General features: G+C 35.0%; 1 protein-coding gene across 2 annotated transcripts in view; it reads right to left on the bottom strand.

The window, feature by feature from the left end:
* Dpyd (dihydropyrimidine dehydrogenase) overlaps nucleotides 1-21,565 on the bottom strand; it is an 847,112-nt gene that overhangs the window by 358,034 nt on the left and 467,513 nt on the right. The gene's annotated exons all lie outside the window — the stretch shown is intronic.

Genomic DNA, 21,565 nt, shown 5'->3' with positions numbered 1-21,565 from the left:
ATAATCCAAGAATAAGCACAAAACAAAATAGTGATGGAGTAGAATGCACCAGAAATAATAGAGTCAACATTAATTTGTTAAATGAATTTTAGTTTCTTTCATGTTGCTGTGATAAAATACTCTGACCAAAAACTACTTGAGGGAAGAGGGGTTTGGAGCTTATACGTCCAGGTTACAGTCCATAATTTCAAGGAAGACAATGAATGAACTCAAGCAGCTGGTCACGTCACATCCATAGTCAAGAAAACAGAGAGATGAATGTATCCATGCTGCCGACTTTCTTACGCTTAGCTAACCTCTTCACACCCTTATGCTGCTTAGGAACCCCTGCCTGGGGAATGGTTTCACCCAAACTTGGCTGGATGCTCCCACATCAAGGAATATTCAAAGCCTTTCTTCCCAAGCCAGGCTCACATACAAATATGATTCAGATATTCCTAAACTGAAATTCCCTTCTCAGGTGCTTCTTGATTGTGGCAAGATGACGTTTAAAATTGAAGTTCACAAATGGGAAGATAAAGCAAATCACAGTTAAAATATAAACTGTGAGTCATACAAAAGTATGTGCAAAAATGGAAGAAATAAAAAAAAGGTCATGTTTATGCAACCCTTCCCAAATCTTATAAAGCCAAATAATTTCCTTTTTCTCAAGAGTTTTTTGATGTCTCTCATCTCCAGCCTGCTGTCCATTACCTTGCTGTGACTGCTGTGTCTTTTATTTTTAAACTATCTCTCTTTTTTTACCTGTCCCCCTAAACTATCCCTCTTAATTAAGTTTTCTTCAGGTTTTAAAGTAAGTCTCTCTTTCCCTTTCTCTCTTCTATGTTGTCTTTAATAAAACTACATTCTTCCTTTCAGATATTCCCTGAATCATGGTATCAGTACCCTTTTTTATAATAAGTCTTATTCCTGAAATGTAATTATGCATCAGCTACTTTCTCAAGCCAACCACTGCAGCTCTATTTTGTGTGTGTGTGCGTGTGCGTGTGCGTGTGCGTGCGTGTGTGTGTGTGTGTGTGTGTGTGTGTGTGTTCATTTGTTTGTTTCATTGTTTTGAAACAGAGTCTTACTATACATCCCTGGCTAGCCTAGAACCACTCTGTAGACCAGGCTAGCCTCAAAGTTCCAGAGATCTGCTTGTCACTACCTCCTGAGTACTGAGACTAAAGGCATGAACCACCACATCCAACTGTACCTCCATTCTTACATCTAAAACTGAATATCCACATTACACACTCTCATTTTTAGTCATGCTATATTCTATAGTGTTTTTTTATGTAAGTAAAACAAATTTGTAAAAAAAAAAAAAGAGAGAGAGAGAGAGAGAGAGAGAGAGAGAGGGGAGAGAATACAAACTGCAAAGTGGCAGTATTCTTGAGTCAGCAGTCTTGGTGATACTAAAACGCTTCACCTGAACATCATCACCTCTATCAATACATGAATCCAAATTCTTTAGAAAGGTTAGAGATTCTGTACATCATCACCTCTAATCAATGCATGAATCTGAATGCTTTAGAAAGGCTAGAGATTCTGCACATCATCGCCTCTATCAATACATGAATCCAAATACTTTAGAGATTCTGCACAACATCACCTCTATCAATACATGAATCTGAATGCTTTAGAAAGGCTAGAGACTCTAGTCATTTACACAATAATGAGGCTTTCTGACATAACTCCAACATCCTTTCAGCCACTACTAAGTAAGGTAGTAAAAAACAAATTGTCATTAATCTATCCAATGCTAAAGAGTGCATCATAGAAGCATTTCAGATTTGGGATGTTACTGCCTGAAAACCTTGACACAAGCTGATGATTCACAGGTAATCACAAACTCATAATAAAAATACTTCATGCAACATACCCCTGTTGTCTAGCTTTCTTGAGGAATTATTCCCACCAGTATTTTGTTGATTAAAACAGGAAGATATAGAGTGGGAAAGAATAAAATTTTTTTATGAAAAATCATTTATCTGAGCATATCTCCAAATTTTCATAATGTAAGTTGAGCATCCATGAGATTTAATAATTAAAATAATAAAATTTAAAATTGGTTTTCTCCTAAACCTAATACCCCTACTCAATAGCGTTCTCTCATACAGTAAGCTATAAAGATGCTTGTATTATAATTACAAAACACCATTTTAAAAATGTATTATGTCCTACAGCACTTAGCCTTGACAAACAATTACTGGATCACATTCAACTGAATACAAAAAGCAATCTTTATCACAAGGTTAAAATTAGCCTTGGAACAATAACTGCTTTCAAAGCTATTCTCAACTCTAAGCTGCTCTGCAGTGGCCTCTTTTGAGGGAATGCAAACAAGTAAACTGAAGGACATCTGAAGAACTTCCTGCCACAGTCCTCTAAACTTTCTCAAACTTTTTTAGTTTCATGTAGAATAATCTTGCTATACCCAAAAGATGGTCAATATGGCTCCATAGGAAAAAGCTCATGAATTAAAATCAAAATGAAAATTAAAGCTAAGAAAGCAAAGAAACCCTGAGAATTCTGGATTTTCAGACTGCATAACTTATAGGAGGACTTTCAATTATGATCATAGTTTGGATATCGCTATGAGAAAAACAAATCAAATGCTAAAGCTTTGCTTTATGGGATAGACACCAGAAAGTGAATGTATTTCCTAGTTGTTTCAAACTAAGTATTCCAGGACATATATTTTCCTATCTACTCATCCTTCAAAATACAGAGTGGGAGTCCATCAAGATGGCTCAGGAGAAAGAGTGATTGTGTGTAACGAATCTTTCTCTGTCCTGCCAGCCAGCTCCTAAATAATGACACAGAGACTTATTACTAATTATGAAAGCTGGGCTTACAGTTTAGGCTTGTTCCTAACTAGCTCTTATAACTTAAATAAACCCATTTCTACTAATCAACCTTTTTCCATGTGGCTTTTTACCTTTCTTTCATTCTGTATATTCAAGTCCTTCCACGTCTACTTAGTGTCTCCCCTGCACCTTGATTATTTCCTCCTACTTTCTCTCTCTGCCTGGACATTCCACTTATACCTCCTGCCTAGTTATTGGCCATTCAGCTCTTTATTGAATCAATCACAGCAGTATACCTTCAGCAGTGTACCAATATCCCACAACATTTCTCCCTTTTTGTCTAAATAAGAAGGAAAGGTTTTACCTCTAACATAGTAAAACTATATACAATAAGAACAATTATCAGGTATAAGAATTACCTTCACAATGTCTAGTTCATTTGTATTTGGCATATTCAGAGAAAATATTTTATTATCTATCATATATTGATGAATTTATAAAGTTTTATGCCTAAACTATTTTCTATCATAACTTGTATTATCACCCTAAAATTATCTCTTTAGACCTCAAAACATTATCAGATAAACAATTTAAGCTTTTATGTCCTTTGACCTTATACACTTTATACTGTTTTTGTGGGTTTCTTTTCTGAATTTGATAACAAGGAAAATTGTAACTATAACTATCTCATTTTCAACTCCATCAGAGTTGAGAAGGAAATAACATTCCTGAGTAAACAGGAAGTGTAAAGCAAAAATCTTCCAAAATTATAGAAATGACAGAGATATCTGGCTGCCTGGACAGTCACCAAGTTTCCCCTGCAATGTTGGGCAACCATATTTGTCCTACAAATATCTGACAGACTTTTCTGTGAGGCAAGAATTTGAAGGACTGTCCTACCTTGTCTTGGCAAAGTCTGGCAGTCTCTTTCTTTTGTGTTCTGCTTGTCCAATTTGGACAGCATACTATCAACAATTGAGGCAAGGCAGTTTCTTGCCCAGTAGCTAACTTTGCCATGATAAAAGGAAACTCCAAATGGATGCCCATTATTCTTTTTTGAAGTAAGTTGGTGCTGCCAGGAACAGACATGTCTTACTGTCATGAAAAGCCTTACATGATTAAAACAGTTTAAATGCCATATTCTGTAGATTTTTGAAGTGTTTGAAGGCCATCTATCTATTTAAAATATATGTCTGTTTGATTTTGAAAACATACCTAATATGAGTATAACTTTGATTGTTATAGATGACTAACTATTAACCTGTATTTTTGTTTGTTATTAGCCTAAATAGCTTTCAAGGACTAAAACTTTACATTACCTTTTTTAATGAGCTGCATAGGTACAATACTTCAAACAAGAGTAGAAACATACATAATATATAACAAAAATAACCTTAAATTTGCATGAATACAGAAATCTACATCAATGTAAAATATTTGAGATTAATAGTTGCTTGTTAGTTTAAAATAGATTCAATAATCTATCCTTTTTTTCCTATCATTCTTATATCCCCCTTTTTTTCTTTTCAGAAAGAAATCCTTACATCTAACCTTCCTTGCTTAGTTTCCTCTCTTACCAGGACCAGTAACAATTTGCAACCTACCCACCTAAACAATAACAAATATGCATAATTCACCAATAACGAAAATCCACCCACCCCACCTCTTGGGAGTGTGGGTGTTGTCTTCTCTAGACTGCGTCCTGTTGTCTGGGGGCAATGGCATCTTTATTCAGCTCTTCATTAAGCCAATCAGAAGGTACCTTTGCAAAGACGCATCTTCATAGCATAAACAAATATTATGCAAAAATTGTGGCCAACGCTGATGATATAAATAAGATTCCCAAGATCCACATAATGGGAGGAGAGAATAGACTCCTACAAGTTGCCTCCCACACTCATACACAAATAAATAATTTCTTAGTTATTCTTTTATGATATTAAAATTATAATTATATTATTTCCCCTTTTAATTCTTCCCCTTAAAACTTCCCATATACCCCTCCTTGCTCTTACTCAAATTCATGGCTTCTTTATTTTATCAAAGTATTTTATGTTATTATTTTAAACTTTTTGTTGTATTTTCTTGAGATTATAATATAAATATGTATATTCCTAAATACAACCTGCTCAGTATGTTACATTTTTTTTTTTAGAAACAGTACAAAATGTGTGATTTCTCTATTTAAGTTATACTGAACCAATTACTTTCTACAACCAATTACTTTAATCACAATAGTTATAATTTCTGGAAAGGTATACCTGAAATCAAAAAAAAAAATATGGAGCAAAGGTTAAAACTTGGACATCTCCAAAGAATAAATGTTTGTATATAAGGTGATCTAAAAATAAGTCAGTTGTTACTGTATATATTATGATGAATGTATTCCTATCAGTTTGTGAAATGCTGATTTGAGACCCTTTATCCATGTCCCTAAAGCAGATTGGAAATTATTGCATGTTTAAAGGGAAAATCACAGTGGCTAGTCTTCAGGCTGGAATACAATCTAGCTTTAAGATTTTTTTCCAAAATTAATTAATAAGAATGGATGCAGAAGTCATTGGTCAGATACCTTGATGTCAAGACTGATAAAACCACTTAAATGATAGCTTATATCTGCATAGTGCTTTATAGTTACAATCTAGGCTTTCTTTTGCAATGAGGGAACACTTCCCATGGATGGTCACTGGGTTGTTTGGAAATAGATGGTGGAATCATACAACCAAAGCCATGTGGGGAAAATAAAAAGATACATCTTCTTGATGACCTACAACACACATGGGCTTATTAACATCTCTGGGATATCCAGTACTAAATATGCCAGCACAACAGATAATCCACCATCTCACATATACATTGGCCTCTGAAATATTTTATATATTACCTATGACTATCCTACAAGACCATAATATATTTAAATGAGCCTTTCTGTATAGCCTGGCTGGCCTGGAACTTGGAAAACAAGGATGCCTCTGCCCATGGTAAGCTATGGCTGCAGGCAGGGTAATAATTATTTTAGAGCAAGCTCATGTTTATAAGCTATTTCAATAAGCCAGTGGTCTCTGTACTTTTGATGACATTGACAATTACTAAAATATAACAACTTACATGTATCTCCACTAAAATATTCACAATGTAAGATAATAAAAACGAGAGACATTTTTATTATTTCTGGTCACATGTCAGTGTTTTTACCAACCCCTGAACTCACAATATAGAGGGGAGCACTGGAAAAGATCCAGAGTTCAAAGGGCACAGTGATGCATAAGGAAAGGAAGCTAAGAATCTGCCACACAGAGGGCAAGAGCAAAAGTCAACCAAGACCTAATGTCAAAAGTCAGATATCATTTTAGATAATTTGCTCACAATGTGATCTCTGTTATATTTATTCAGTTCCACCACTAGCCATGGAAACAGCTACAGACAGAATCAACAAGTGATGAATGAGCATGGTTGTGCTCCAATAAAATCTTTTGTGTGTAATAACATTAAAATTTCATGTTTATGTGTGTATGTATATACATATATACATATATTGATTTTTCTTGTTACTCTGTATGTAAATGGCCCAAGTGGATTATGATAATTTAGGAAAGTATAAATCATTCTTAGCTCATAATTTGCATGAAAACCTGGAAGAAGCTGGAACTGGCCCATACACTAATTTGTTTAACTTTTGTCCCAAATATGAAAGAAAATTAAAAAGAAAAATCAAGGGGGTAGAGATTGCAGAGAAAGAGTTAAAACACCATTTTTAATTTCCTACTAACCTACATTAGTGAAACATAAATTAGTTACTCAAATGAAGTTCTGCTTCTAATATTACTGGAAACAAACCTTGAGTTATGTGATAACAAGTAGGGGCTGAAGAGATAGTGTAGAGGCTAAGAGCACTGGCTGCTCTTCCAGATGATCTGGGTAGATTCCTAGCACACACATGGTGGCCCATAACCCTCTGTAACCCCAATTCCAGGAGATCTGATTCACTGTTTGGTCCCCTGTTGGCACCAGCCACATACATGGTATATAAACATACATGCAGGCAAAAAGAGAGATATACTTAAAATAATAATTATCAAAAAATGTCAGAAAGAAAAAGTTGGCCCATACATCAACAATGGTTTCCAAAAAAAATAAATAAGGAAAAAAAGCTGCAAAATAATCTTTTAAAAATGCTGAGGAATTCAACAATTTGGAGACAAATAACTCCAAAATTACAGTTGAGCTCATGGTCCTTGAGGCTATCTATATAGTTATCAATAGTACTGATCGTCAGGAACTACCCTTTCAGGATGTTAAAAAGGCATGATCTTTCAATACATAAACATCATTAGGACACTAGATGTGCTATTTGTAACACTGGCAGCAGTACATACAACTATTTCCAAAGATAGGTGAGGGTTACATAAGTATTATACATCTCTGGAAGCCTTTTTATTTGATAAATTTAAATGTAATAAAACCTCTTGCTTCTTATGACCAAAGGCTAAGTGATGAGTAATTTATACAAGGCAGGCTTACAGAAATATGATGTATCCGCTAAAATAATCCTAAGGTAAGATAAATTTAAGAAGAGAAGAGCCAGATAAAAAATACACCATCCTTTCTTGGAAACGGTTTTGGTACTATTAGAAATTTTTAAAGTATAATATTATTGCTGATTTTTCTGGTAGCAAAAATAAAATAGTACTTGTTTCTCAGCCACTGCTTGATACAGACTATAGAAAAGAGAATGTTGACGTTAATTTATTAGCATATTGATATATTTTTGTTTCTTTAATGAAATTAAATTTTAATAAAGACTCACAATGTAGAATTTAGATACTAACCATAGCACCATGTTAGGAGTTTATAATTGGGTTACAATGTTTTGGATCAATTTTTAATGGGAATAATTTCAAAGTAATTCTATTTCTTTTCTAAAATGGTTGCAAATCTAATCTATAGAGAAATGTGGAAAAATCACAGATACCATAGTGATAGTAGGAAAGACCTCAGATGCTTTCTTAGAGAAGATGGAGCATATAGGCTCACAAAAATTGCTCAAATTATTTATTTTTCTCATGGAAATGGGTTTCTAATATTATATCAGAACATTTAGCCATTTCCTAAGTCATGTTCATAATTTTCACAAGTGACAGATAATATATGTGCTTGAATAAAGGCATAAGAAAATCCTACTTGTTAAATGTGCTGATGCTATTTCAAGTAATTGTAAAATATACCAGTAGATTCAGAGACCTGACCTAGAGATTTAGGTTGATGTTGATTATATCAAACTTGCTTCATTAATCTTCCATGTAGTTTTAGAGTCACTTTGCTTTAAGGAAATTCAAGGGGCATGATGATATATTAGTTTTAAAAATGTCAAATTACCTAGATTCACATGCTGATTCATTCATCGAGTATCTTTGCCTCCTAAACAAGTAAAAACCTATTTTATCTCCTTCTTGCTGTTAAATTGAGCAAGCCAGAAATAACCTCAAAAAGTGATGTTGTTAAGCATTAAAGAAGAACAACAGAAGCATGGCAAGAGATACGCAAATTAGAATATTTTAAGACACTACAAATATCTAAGATGATCTCATGGTCTCCTATGAGGTACACAATCTAATGTTGATGCACAATTTATATCTGGTGAATTGGTGTGAGTGTCAGGAAGGTTGCACATAATTCTGAATAATATTGTATGTGCACTAAGACACAGGGAGAGCTCTGTGGGGAGGCTACCAAGTGTTAATTATTGAAGCTGTCCAAGTAGCAATAAAGGGGGATACAGAAGAAAAGTATATGGTTTTTGAAACAGTCCTGAAAGCATGCTTTATGTGGTGAAGGAAATAATTTTAATTTGAGACTATGAGAGCTACAGTAAGGTAAAGTCTCAGAGATGTATACATGTCAATGTTGGAACAGAGCATTAGATGTCAGATAACCAATGACATCAATGATGTTCTCCCTAAAACAGAAGGTCTCTATTTTCTAGATGTTTTATATGGATCTATAAGGGAGACAATATATGTGGAAATAATGGTCCCAGAAAAATAATGCAAAGAAATATGCAGACACACAAGCCCTACCCTACAGTCCAGGATGGAGACCAATAGGTATGATGCAGAATCAATAAACAAAAAGTGGCAAATGAGAAAGAGCAGTGGACTGACAAAATGATATGAAATGGTGCTGTGGGATAATGCTTTTGTACACTAGTTTAATAAAACACTGATAGGCCAGTAGCCAGGCAGGAAGTGTAGGTGGGACAGGCAGACTAAAGGAATGCTGGGAAGAAGAAGGCTGAGTCAGAAGTTGCCAGCCAGACACAGAGGAAGCAAAACGACAAGGCAGAACTGAGAAAAGGTATCAACCAAGTGGCTAAACATAAATAAAATTACGAGTTAATTTAAGTGTAAGAGCTAGTCAGTAATAAGCCTGAGCTAATGGCCAAGCAGTTATAATTGATATAAGCTTCTGGGTGGTTATTTTATAAGTGGGCCACGAGACCGTGAGGGCTTGGAGAGACTGGAGAAATTTCCAGCTACAAAATAAGTACTTCTATTTTGGTTCTAAAATGTCAAATGCACAAACATAAAGCAGGGCCAATAGTTTACCAGCTGAAAAGGTTAACAAAATACTTAGGAGCTTTCATTTCAGTATAGATGGAAGGGGGAGGAAGTGATACATAAATGGTACTGATGATTACATTCATAGCAAATTAGTAAAAGGGAAGTGGAGGTATTGCAGAGCAGAAGACCTTCATTGGGAAAGGGGAAAATATATTTAGAAATTTAATATCAAGCCAGATGACGAACAGTTAGTAGAAATGAGTCTATTTAGCATAGATATAGCAAAGGAAGACTTATCATCACTTATCTGAAGAGAAATTAGCAAACGGAATTTATGATTTCTTCTTCTGAATCATGTTAAAATGCTACAAAATTAGAATCCACAGAAAAATATTGAACCGGACTTTCTAAATCCTAACAATGTTTAAAGAGATGATTGTCTCTAGAGAGACCCTCCTAACCAAAGCATCCAAAGGTAATTAGTAGACCCTACTAAAGTATATTCTAGCATTCCCTTTCTGAGAGTTTCATCCATTTGATCTACCCCACCAAAAGTACAAAACCATTTTTGATTGGTTAGAAACAATAACCTCCAAGAGAGCCTAAGACCATTCTGTTGTTTTTACAATATTTGGACACATTGTGTCATAAAACCCCAATGTCTGAGTTACTTTTCTACTGCTGTGACAAAACACCATGGCCAATGTAGCTTATAAAAGAAAGCATTTAGTTGGGAGCTTGCTTACAGTTTCAGGGGGTTAGTCCATGATTATCATGGTGGGCAGCATAAAAGCAGGCAAGCAGCCATGGTGCTAGAGCAGAAGCTGTGAGCTTATATGTGATCCAAAAGCAGCAGGCTCACAAATTCTGGGATTACAGATATGCAGCAGCACACCAACCAAGCACATGATCCTAAATTTGATTGTACTTTCCTAGGAAAGCTGCCTTCTTTTCTTCTGGATGCAGGGATGATCTCTTTCTGCTTTGTTATTATGGTTTGTTTTTAATTTTTATTTTCCTTGCAGCAAAAACAGATGGACTTATTTATAGGATGGGACACTAATTGACAGTAAGATAGTGAGATGGGTAAACAGATAAGAGACGGTGTTCCTGAAAATATCTTTTCAACTAGTACTGTATTTGTGTCAATTATACAATTTTTAAAAATATCTATTTTTAATGGAAGAATTTGTCTATTTGTTAATTTGTTTGCAAGACTTAAACCATTTCCTAAATCATGCTAAACCACATACCCTTGTGAAGAGAAGAAATAAAAATGTTACCTAATTCATTTACTGTAATTTATATTGATTGATTTTCAGCACTATCGAGGCATAATTTGGCAAACAAAAGTTGCAGCTTTTTAAAAGTATAAAACATAGGACATAATAATTCTATATAAGTATGCATTTGCACAATTACTAACATTCTTAATTTCCCATGGTAACCATTGCTGTGTGTGTGTGTGTGTGTGTGTGTGTGTGTGTGTGTGTGTGTGTAATAGCAAGGTTTAAGATCTATTTCCTTGGCTAATTTCAACTATACAATGTGGTATACTGACCACAGACCACAGTTATTATTCTGATTAATTATTAGATGCCAAGAATTTATTAATCTTATAACTAAAGTTGTGTGCTCTTTCTTTCCTAATACATCCTTTAGTCTATTCTCCTCAACTTTCAGAATCCAGCAACTGGTATTTTATTCTCTGATTTTTTATTCAGCTGTATTAGATTTTACTTACATCTGAGATCTAGCAGTGTGTAGGATTTATCTTTCTGTTCCTAGCCTTTTTCATTAGCGTATGTCCTCCAGGACATAGTAGGATGTTCAGAGATGACAGAACCTCTGTCTTTTGTGTGGCTGAATGATACACACACACACACACACACACACAGAATTTCTATGTGCACCAATACTCACTTAGGTTCTTCTTCTTGCTTCTAGCCAATTAAGTTCAATCAATAAGTCAGGTAACATGAGTGAAAGTATAATCTCTTACCACAAGGATTAAGGACGTGAACGATAACTTACAAAGGGGACACATAAACAGTTAATAGGAACATCACCAATTAGAGAAATGACAATCAAGCCCAGAAGGAGCAATCACCTCATACCTGTTAGGACTGCTGTGATTAGCAAGACAAGAGACAGAAAGTGTTAAGAAGGTAGAAGAAAAAGGACATCCCTGTACTCAGTGAGAATGTAGATGGGCATAACCATTCAGGAAAACAGCATGGAGTTTTGCTGAAAAATTAAACACAGACCACCACATGATCCCACAAAGTTACTTCTGACTATATATTCAGAGAATGAAATCATTATCTGAATTTTGAGCAGATGATAGATATTGATGAAATGTCAACAAAATGACATAGTTCACGTATATAATGAAATGTTCTACTAATGAACAATGTAACTCAGGCAGAAAGAACAGAAATGTAATTTGTTTGTATTTTAAGATAAACACAGACATTAGCACAATGAACTGCAAAGGCCAATATGGTCTAATTATACATGAAATATATAAAAACACACCAAAGATATATTGAAAATTACACATATATCAGTTCTGTTATATATATTCACAACTGAAATTTCTAGAGAGTATTGTTTAGATATGTAGGATTCTTTGATTAGAGAGGTCACATATATAATCAATTGTCCTTAAAAAGAACTTAGGACTGATATTAGTCCTAATAATTTTATGTTACACATTTGCTAATGTGCTCATCATTCATTTGGTCATTCATTAATTCATTCAATTATTAGTAATGTAGAAAGTGATGAGAAACACATGAAACTTCATAATTACATTTAGATACAGAGTGAAGTACTGAAGGCAGTGTTGAAAACATATATACATGTGAAAACTTGGCATTTTGAATATCTTAATTTTTGTTGGCTCTGAATTATTTAGGGGGTGCAAGGTTGGAGAATAATCAGCACAATCTATTTTTTAAAAGAGCTAATTCAAAGCAGAACATTAATCTCTCCCATCAGAACAAGAATTAACACAAGATTCTGACATTCACGGTATATATATATATATATATATATATATATATATATATATATATATTCTTGCTGATCATAAAGTGTATTGGAATTTCATTTTGAGCATTATTTTGCTTGTGATTCTCCTACTTTGCACTCACTATAGAACATATTGCCTCCACTCCAGAATTAAGGCCACTTTGATGTGACCCTTGGTAATCTGGGGTGACCACATTTGCTCTAAGAACTTCATATGAACAAAGTAACCCCTACACAATGAACAGGACAATGTTTACATTCTAGTACTACACTTCGAAAGGAACTTTGCCCCATGTGCTGTTTTATTTGGAGTTTGGAGTCTTTATGAGTTACCTTTATAAAAGGCATTAGATCCCTCTAGGGAAGGACTGGAGAAAGGGTAACAGTAACTCATCAGTATTTTCTCAAGGTCCTTCCTTAGGGGAATCCAGATGTCCCTGCATTCAAGGGGTTCTGGGTCTGCAAATTGGCTCAAGTCTGAAAATTGGTTCAAGGGCCTAGATTCCTTTTCACCATAATCCAAGGGCACCTTCCTTTCATTTGTTGGAGAAATTTTCCACTTACACAGATTTAAAAAAAATAATAAAGTAGGCTTTTTATTTATTTCATTCCTGGAAACACCATGATTGATTGGTCAATACTGAGGGTCCATGTGAATCATGCCACCCCCAAAATCACTTTGCCTGTGCTGACCTTTATGGGTCAGGGTGTTAAGGATATTACTTTGTCTATGCTGTCCATAACCTCGCTTTTGGCGATTCAGTGATGCTGCTTGGCCCCTGCTACTTTGTGGCCCACTTTAGCCCACTGAATATAGTTCATCCACCTCAGCAGCAATGTGTGCAGTGCTAAAGTCTGGGACAAGGAAAAGGGCAACAACAAAGCTCTTCAAATGTGCTGGTGCCCCTCTCATCATTTTACATCCTATAGGACTAGTGAAGGGCATGTCTTCTGGGACTTTCCATTGCAGAGGATTAAGTTTTATATTGCATATCCACTCCATCATTGCAATTTCTCTGAGTCTTAAAATCCTTTCATCAACACTAATCCAAGAGTTAGCAAGCACCTCCAACTCCTTTACAGTAGGCCATCTCTTGAAAAATACTCAGCCAACCATTCAAACAAACTTTGGGCACTTTTTAAAACTGGGCAACCTTCAGAGTCTCCACTCAGCTGGCCCAATCAGCATGATCCAGTCTTAAGTTCCTTGTACTATTATCCCACACCCTTAAAATCCATTTCCACGTATATATTCTCCAGACTTCTGCTTGAATGAATTAGAAACACATAAAACTTTTTAGTAGTGTAGCACATTTCCTCATGTACTATACTTTCTATCCTCCATCTAGGAGCTTATTTAGCCTTTAGTCTGGTTACATGTCTAGAGACAACCATTGTTGGGCCCGGGGGGACATCAGCATTGTCTTGTCTGGCATCTCTTTCAGAGAAAGTCACTTCTGGTTTGCAGACAATAAAGTATTAACTTCCTTAGCCAAAGGTGGAAAGGGCAGTATTTCAGGTGGTAGAGGTGGAATACATCTTCTGTTGAGGGTGGAGAGATCACTTCCTCTGTTAGATAAATAAACCCTCAAGAATTCAGGGTTCAGAGTTCTTAGCCTTAATAGGACCCTCCCACATATCTCCATCCCAAGTAACAGGATTCTATTCTTTACCTATTAATGTTCTTGCTTTAAAAGCACACACCCTATGTGGCTGGCACTTGAATTTTCTTTGTAATTCTGCCAGTCTTATAATGAAGGTTTCAGTTTGATTTTCCACAACTTGAGCTCTGTAGTTGCTAGAGAGAAGATTCTATTTCAAGGCACATTTAGAAACCTTTAGACTGTTTATGTGCATCTGGGACCAGCCAGTTTTATCACTGAGTTTATTGCTGCCCTCCACCATATTCTGACACGGTAGAATTTGGTTAATTTTTATCATGGAGTACAGTCTTTTCCATTGTCAATTTATCCAGAGATGCTTGGAGCAATCAAGCAGCATCATTGGTTTCCTTATTTTTCTATAAAATGTCAAAAATTCTATATATACAGAGTCACCAAATCCATTGCCTTTCATAATTGGTGAATCAGGATAATCAAATGCATTTGTCTCCTTTAGCTTGTAAAATAGTCCATGCCATGAGCTGTCAGTACTCTTTAAGCTTCTTTGAGAGGCTTCAGTAACTATAGGGATTGTCAAAATGGAAGCCTATTCCAGATACTTAAAAAATTCATCTTTATACATTTTTTTTGCTATACCACTTCTGGTACCAACATCTGTATTAGTCAGGGTTCTCTACAGGAACATAACTTACTGAATTATGAGTGTGTATATGTGTATGTAAATATGTGTGTGCATGTCTTGCTTTATTAGATTTATTAGTGATTTATTAGAATGGCTTACAATCTATCATCCACTTAGGCTAACAATGACCGTCAACAATGGACTTTCCAGGAACCCAGTAGTTGTTCAGTACACAAAGCTGGATGTCTCAGTTGGTTTTCAGTATAAACCAGAATTCCAAAGGAGTAGGCTCTAATGCCAATGAAGGAATGGACTTGCCAGAGAGACAGAGAGCAAGCAGGCAAAGAGAGCAAGTTTCTTTCTCCCAGGTCCTTTATGCAGGCTACACTTGCAGATCTGACCCAGATTGAAGGTGGGCCATCCCATTTCAAAAGTTCTGGATTATAAGCTAGTCTTTCATCTTCAAAAGATATAATTCAGAAAAAAAATCCCTCACAGGTGTATCCAATCACTTGGGCTTTAGTTAGTTTCAGATTTAGTCAAGTTGGCAATGAAGAATAGCAATTACAATGAGTGAATAGTATCTAGGTTTAAAAAAAAAAAAAAGAAAAAGATGCCCTCATTTGGCTTACATACTATTGGCAAAGTCTAACCACATGGGTTCCATTCCCAGAATATACAGTGGGGGGAGAACAATTACTGTTTCTTAAAAGAAAACTAATGATTCTTTTATCATAACTAATGTATGTTTATGGTGGCATTCATTTCTTTGTACCATGAATATTTTAAATGGCCATTTACTACTAGGAAAGTAAATGGTCTCTGTTTTTCCTGTATGAGCATTCATTCACAAACACAAATATATCCCTACACCTTTGTAGAAAATAGAAGTCATTATTAGAACATTTTACGTCATTATGGTATTGAAAATATTTTTAGAATGCTTTTACTAAAGCAGATGCATTGCCTTCTCCTGTGGGTGTGTAGAAGGAAAGATCTATTACATTAAAAGTTATAAAAGATATATTGCATGTCAACTTGACAGCAATTGAACAAGCAAGTGCTTTGTTGAGAGAGGAGGTGAAGGGATATATAGATATATATATATTTTTTTCTGGGTATAAAGAGTTACTGTCAATCAGCAGACTATACAATTATTTAATGTGTGGATGTACCTAGTTCTTCCCATTGCATTAAGCTGTCTTTTTCTTCCTTGAAAATGGTGTTATCCATCTGAACACATATTCAATTACATTTTCCACTAAGGATGAACTGCTAAAATCAATGTGCACATCATAGACACCTGTATTTTTCTTTCTCCATTAGAGTGTAAGATTGCTACAATTCTATAAGTATTGACTGACATCATTAGATTATTCAGGGTGAAAGACTCAAGGCAAAGACAATTTCCATTGGGAGTACTATGACATAGAATATGTACTCATATTCCACATTTTCTCTTTTACCCAAACAAGGATCGAAGAAATTCAAGTACACATGGGTGAACAACTTGAGTAAGGATTTATGCAAGCCAGAGACACAGTGATAGGGAGCAAGTATCTTCTTCATTCCATTATCATAATGGAGAATCACATTTAGTTCTCATGATGTGAGGAGCCATTGAGGACACAAGTTGCTATTTCTACATTGATGATGTACTGTAATGGGAACAGACCAGTTATGTATATATACTGTAAGTTCTTCTGTCTCTTCTTGTGTTCCAGACTTCTTAATAAGGAAGCTAAGATTTCTTATTTATGTTTTTCATATTTATTGTTCACGCCTTCCCCTCTGCCTCTAACACATTGTCCCACCATGATGCCACTCTAAATGAGACAAATGAGGCTACCTAATCTATAGCTTCCAAACTTGTGTGCTAAGTAAAATAACTTCTTTCACATGTTATCTAGCTAAAGGTATTTTGTTATAGCAAAAGAAAAGTAACTAACACATGTCTTATTGTAGAATTTCCATTTGTAACTCTTCTAGAAACTCCTTTGCCTGAGTCACTGGACACTTCATTTCTTTGCTAGTTTTTTGTTGTAGTGCCTCTGCTAGTAGCTTCCTGAGAAGTGGATGACTTAAGGTATGTATGTTTCTTCAGTCTTGCTATGGTTTGATTGTGATTCTAAATTAAGGTATTACAGTGTGACTATTTGAGGAGGTGGGATTTGACAGTGGTGACTGTACCACAAAGGCTCCTTTGTTACTAGACCTGAGTAATTTCTTAACGACCTTGTGTGAAGCATTCATCAAGGTAGACTGTTACCTTTCTACCTTCCTTCATAAGAGAAGGCAACAAAGGAACACCATAAGACTAAGGGTTGTGCTTTTATGTCCAACTTTCTAGCTTCCAGAACTATGAAAAAAATGACTTTTTGTTCTTTGAAAATTAGCCTGTCTCGGATATTTTGTTGTAGAAGCACAAAATGTACTAATACAAAATAGCTCCTTTATATCGTAGTCTGTGTAGAATTCAACATTAAAAATGGTATCTCCCAAATCTCAGAAAAGTTGTCTTCTCACACCCAATGCTGAGTTGTTGACTTCTCCTTTTCTTACTTGTGATCTAATTATTCTATTTCATGTGTCTTCAAGGACAGGCTGGTGAGATGGCTTAGTAGAGTAGAGGGACCCACTGCCTCAATGCTGCCAAGACTGGTGCCATCAATTCAATTCCCAAGATCCACACGGTAGAAAGAAACGACTTTAGCAGATTGTCCTTAGACCTCTACACATATACCTTCATAAAAAATAAATAAATTAAAATATAATAAAATTCTAAGAGAGTGCCCAAAGACCATGCTTAGCCCATTAACTCATGTATGGGAATCTTATGGGACAACCACTATAGTGGTCATTTTTTCACCCAATGCCCTCATAGCAGCTCTGTTTTTCCTTTCTGGGAGGTTTCCCCACCATGTTGTTGGAAACTGCCTTGCTTCATTGGTTCTGACTTTCTCCATGTAGCACAACATAGGAATGTGAGCTTGCCGGTTTGAGCTAGTGAATACTTTAGTTCTCTTGTTCGATGGCCTCTTCTCTTTTCAGTTCTGTAAACTTTCTTTCTGATTCTGGAAGATGGGTACAGCTTTGCATCTCAATGTCCCAAGTACAGATTTCCCTTTGCTGTCATGTTTCTAGTTTCTAATTCATTTTGATTTATGGATTTTTAAAAAGGATTACAGGCATTTCACAGAATTGGTATATCTTACTGTTTCTCTGCTCATTTTATTTACTGTAGAAACTATGTCTGACTTTCTTTTCATGGTGCATATGTGGAGGGGAATGTGGGTGCATGTGCAGATGTGTATGTGTGTAAAGGCCAGAGACTGATGTTGTATATCTCCCTCCATTTCTCTCCATCTTAGTTTTTAGATAGGACCCCTCACTGAACCTGGTACTCACTGATTGGCTAGCCAGTGAGCTCTAGGGATGCAGTTGTCTCTATCTGCTCCCACCTGGAGCTGGGTTATATGTATAGGCTGACATACTAGGATCTTTAAGTAAGTTCTAGGAATCTGGATTCAGGCTCTCACCCTTGCAGAGCTAGGGTTTTACCTACTGAGCCATTTCCTCGGGTCCCTAACTTCATTTTCTTCTCTTTACATTGAATTGTTGTATTATTTATTTTTTATTGCAGAGAACATCCTAAAATCATCTTGTGTATCTCTATGCTTTGAAGGTTTTAGTTTTCACTTTTTTCTCTTGTTTTGCTGGAAGTATAGGAGCTGCTCTTCAAGAGTCACTGAGCTTTTGGAATCTATGGATCATGAATAAATTTATCGCATTTTCTCTCTCTGCCTCTCCTTAATTTTTGGATTGTCTAAGCTAGTCTCTCGCTAAGTTTTGTGCTTTCTTATTTTGTCTATTTCCTACATCTCAGCATACTACAATTTTAAAGTTTCTGTATTTTTCATGTTTTTAAGAATTTCCTTGATATTTTCTATCTCCTTTCTTTTGACGTGCTAATTTATTTATTTATTTTTTCTTCAGCTATGGGGTCCATATATTTATTTTTTCTCCTTAAACTTGATATTATATTTTCAATTCTACTTGTCTTTAGGCTTTTCCAAGTAAACTTTGTCATTTTCCCCACTCTCATAGTTGGGAACACAGCTGTTGATCCTTTGGAGGTTTCTTCAGCTAGAATTACCTGGGAAAAACTTCCTGACTCACTTTAAGTAAGCAAGGATGTTTCTGATTTCTTTAATCTACTAATTAACTTACACTGAACTCTCTCTTCCATTAGTTCCCTGCAGTCTTTCTACTAAAATAATTCTCATGTCCAATCACTAGATACACATCTAATAATAGTTATGTGTATCATAGTTGAAAATTAAGCCTCCATACACAGCATAGTTTATATACACAGCAGAGTTTTTTTTTTTCTTGAAACATTTATTTATTTATTTATTTATTTTATAGTATTGAAATGTAATGAGAACTGGGAGATCATCACCTGTGATAAAACTGCCATTGTAAACAAGAAGTCACTACAATCTATCCAGTGGCCATAACTTTGTGCCTTCCCTCTTCAATTACCAACTATCCAGGTGGTGTAATAATTAGGAACTGTGAAGAGACATGTCATATATTTTCATTACCTTTTCATTGTGTCATGATTTACTTAGAAGATTTGAAAAGCATTATTTTGAAAATTTAGAAAGTTCATGGATAATATAACAGTGAAGTTGTAAAATATTTATAAAATATATGATCACAGAATCTATTTGCATGAATAGATGAATTATTTCACTCTTCCATTTTGCAGTCTTTAAGGGCTTAAGGGAATAATCAATTTTTTACTTTATGCTGAATTATAAATGAAATAGTAGACACATTTTTTTCTTTTGATATTTAGGGCATCCCAAACTTCAGTTTGATCATGAATTTTCTGTTTCAAAAACTGGAAAAAAAATAATCCATAACTGAAGACATGGGTATAATAAATTAAGAAAGTAAAATACCTAGCATCTAAATTAATGTAAAGTGTTCCTATTACAGAAGTCTATTAGTTACTTCATGTTCATCAATTTAGAATTCTCTAACTTGGAAGTGTTGCAAATACTTGATTCTGTGGCTTTTCTCACTGCAACTTGACATGCCATGTTTTGTTGATATCCACAGGAGGCCTGCCCTTTTCTGAATAGAAACAGGAGGAGGAGTGGATGGTGGGGCAGAGGGGAAGGACAGGGGCAGGGGGAAGGGCTAGGAGGAGAAGAGGGAGAGAAAACTGTTGTAGGGATGTAAAATATTTTTTTTTAAAAAAAGAAGTATTGCAAATACTAAGAAATCACACTGCTGTTAGACCTGTTTTCATCAAATTTTACAGGAGTCTGAGAGTGATTCTAAACAATAAACATTACAAAGCTACTAGGAGTTTTGAAGTTAGCCTAATTTTTGCTCTAGTTCAATGCCTCATGGCTTTTAGAACTCTAAGTTACTGAAGAGTTCTGGGAGTAATTAAGTAGTTCTTTGTGTATTCTATTTTCAAATATATATCAAAATATTCTCTTGGTAAGCTATGGGTTGTATTATTTTACCAAACATCCCTATTGAAGGCAAGTGCTTCTTATTAAAAAAATAATATAGGTCTAGTTATATTGAAAAATACAAGTAGAATTGTTTTTTATATCATGTCCCTAAGACTCATTTTTATATGTACTCAAATTATAGCATGTTTCCAAAGACAAAAAAAGTTAAAACAAATTAATTTTTTAAATTATCCCATAACACATGAATATTTATTTATTGTACTATTTGAAGTTTAAAATGACTAAGCTTGGTATTTGATTTATTATATATATTTTGTAATTATGGGTTAGTCACACAATTATAATTACATATGCATAGAAAACGATCAAAAACTATATTTCTAGTCTTATTGAAGATTTTCTCTCTCCCCTAACATTGTGTGTGTGTGTGTGTGTGTGTGTGTGTGTGTGTGTGTGTGTGTGCCTGTAGATGCCTGAGGAACATTTTGAATTTCCTAGAGCTGGAATTACAGGGCATTCTGGGCCACCTAACATGGTTCTGGGAACCAAGTTCAGGCTTTCTGTCATGGTGATTTGTGCTCTGCATTGCTGAGCCATCTCTCCAGCCATGTGTTATTTTATTTTTATTTAAAGTTTTTTCATTTGATTTTTCAATTGATTTGTATGTATGTGCAAGTACATTTTAAGAAATACATTTATCTTTTAATGCATTTACTATATCTGATATTAATCCCCATGACAGGAAAATATGAAAAGGATATACAGATAGTTGTTAACCATGAAAAACATATTCTCCATCCTTAGTAGCTGGAGTTATCACATCATAGCTGATACCATAATAATTAATGAGATAGAGTTGCACATCTGTGAGAATGGGCAAAATGGTTTTTAAAAGAAGAATAATATGGCAAAAATATTCCCAAGAGGATGTAAATGCACTGGACCACATATATACACATTGCTTCTGGGACTGAAAAATATTACAGCTATACTGGAAAACAAGTCTGTATTTTATATCATTAAATACATATGTACCATATCCCACATCAACTACACCCTTCTTTATTCAATAACAGAGAGATTTAACTAATGTTCAAACCTAAATGGGCTTGTACATGTTCACGATTGCTCAATTATTTGCAAATGTGAAGAACTGGAAATGATGCAGATGTGCTTCACCAAGTGAATGGACAAAGGGACCCTCGTGCATCTAACGCCATGAAGTGGTGTTCAGCAGTCAAACACTGGCAAGCTCGTGGTGTGTTGGAAGTCTGAGATGAATTTTAAGGGAATGGCACTAAATTAAGAAATCAAAGCCACTCATGCAAAGCTTACACACTATGTAAATCCATTTATATATTATTACTGAAATTAGTAAAATCTAACGACATAATAAGCTAGTCATTTTTAGAGGCTAAGGATGCAGGGGGAAAAG

The sequence above is a fragment of the Peromyscus leucopus genome, chromosome 6, assembly GCF_004664715.2.
Source record: "Peromyscus leucopus breed LL Stock chromosome 6, UCI_PerLeu_2.1, whole genome shotgun sequence".
Taxonomy (NCBI): Eukaryota; Metazoa; Chordata; class Mammalia; order Rodentia; family Cricetidae; genus Peromyscus; species Peromyscus leucopus.
The sequence above is the reverse complement of the archived record's forward strand: the minus strand, read 5'-3'. Positions and strand labels throughout refer to the sequence as shown.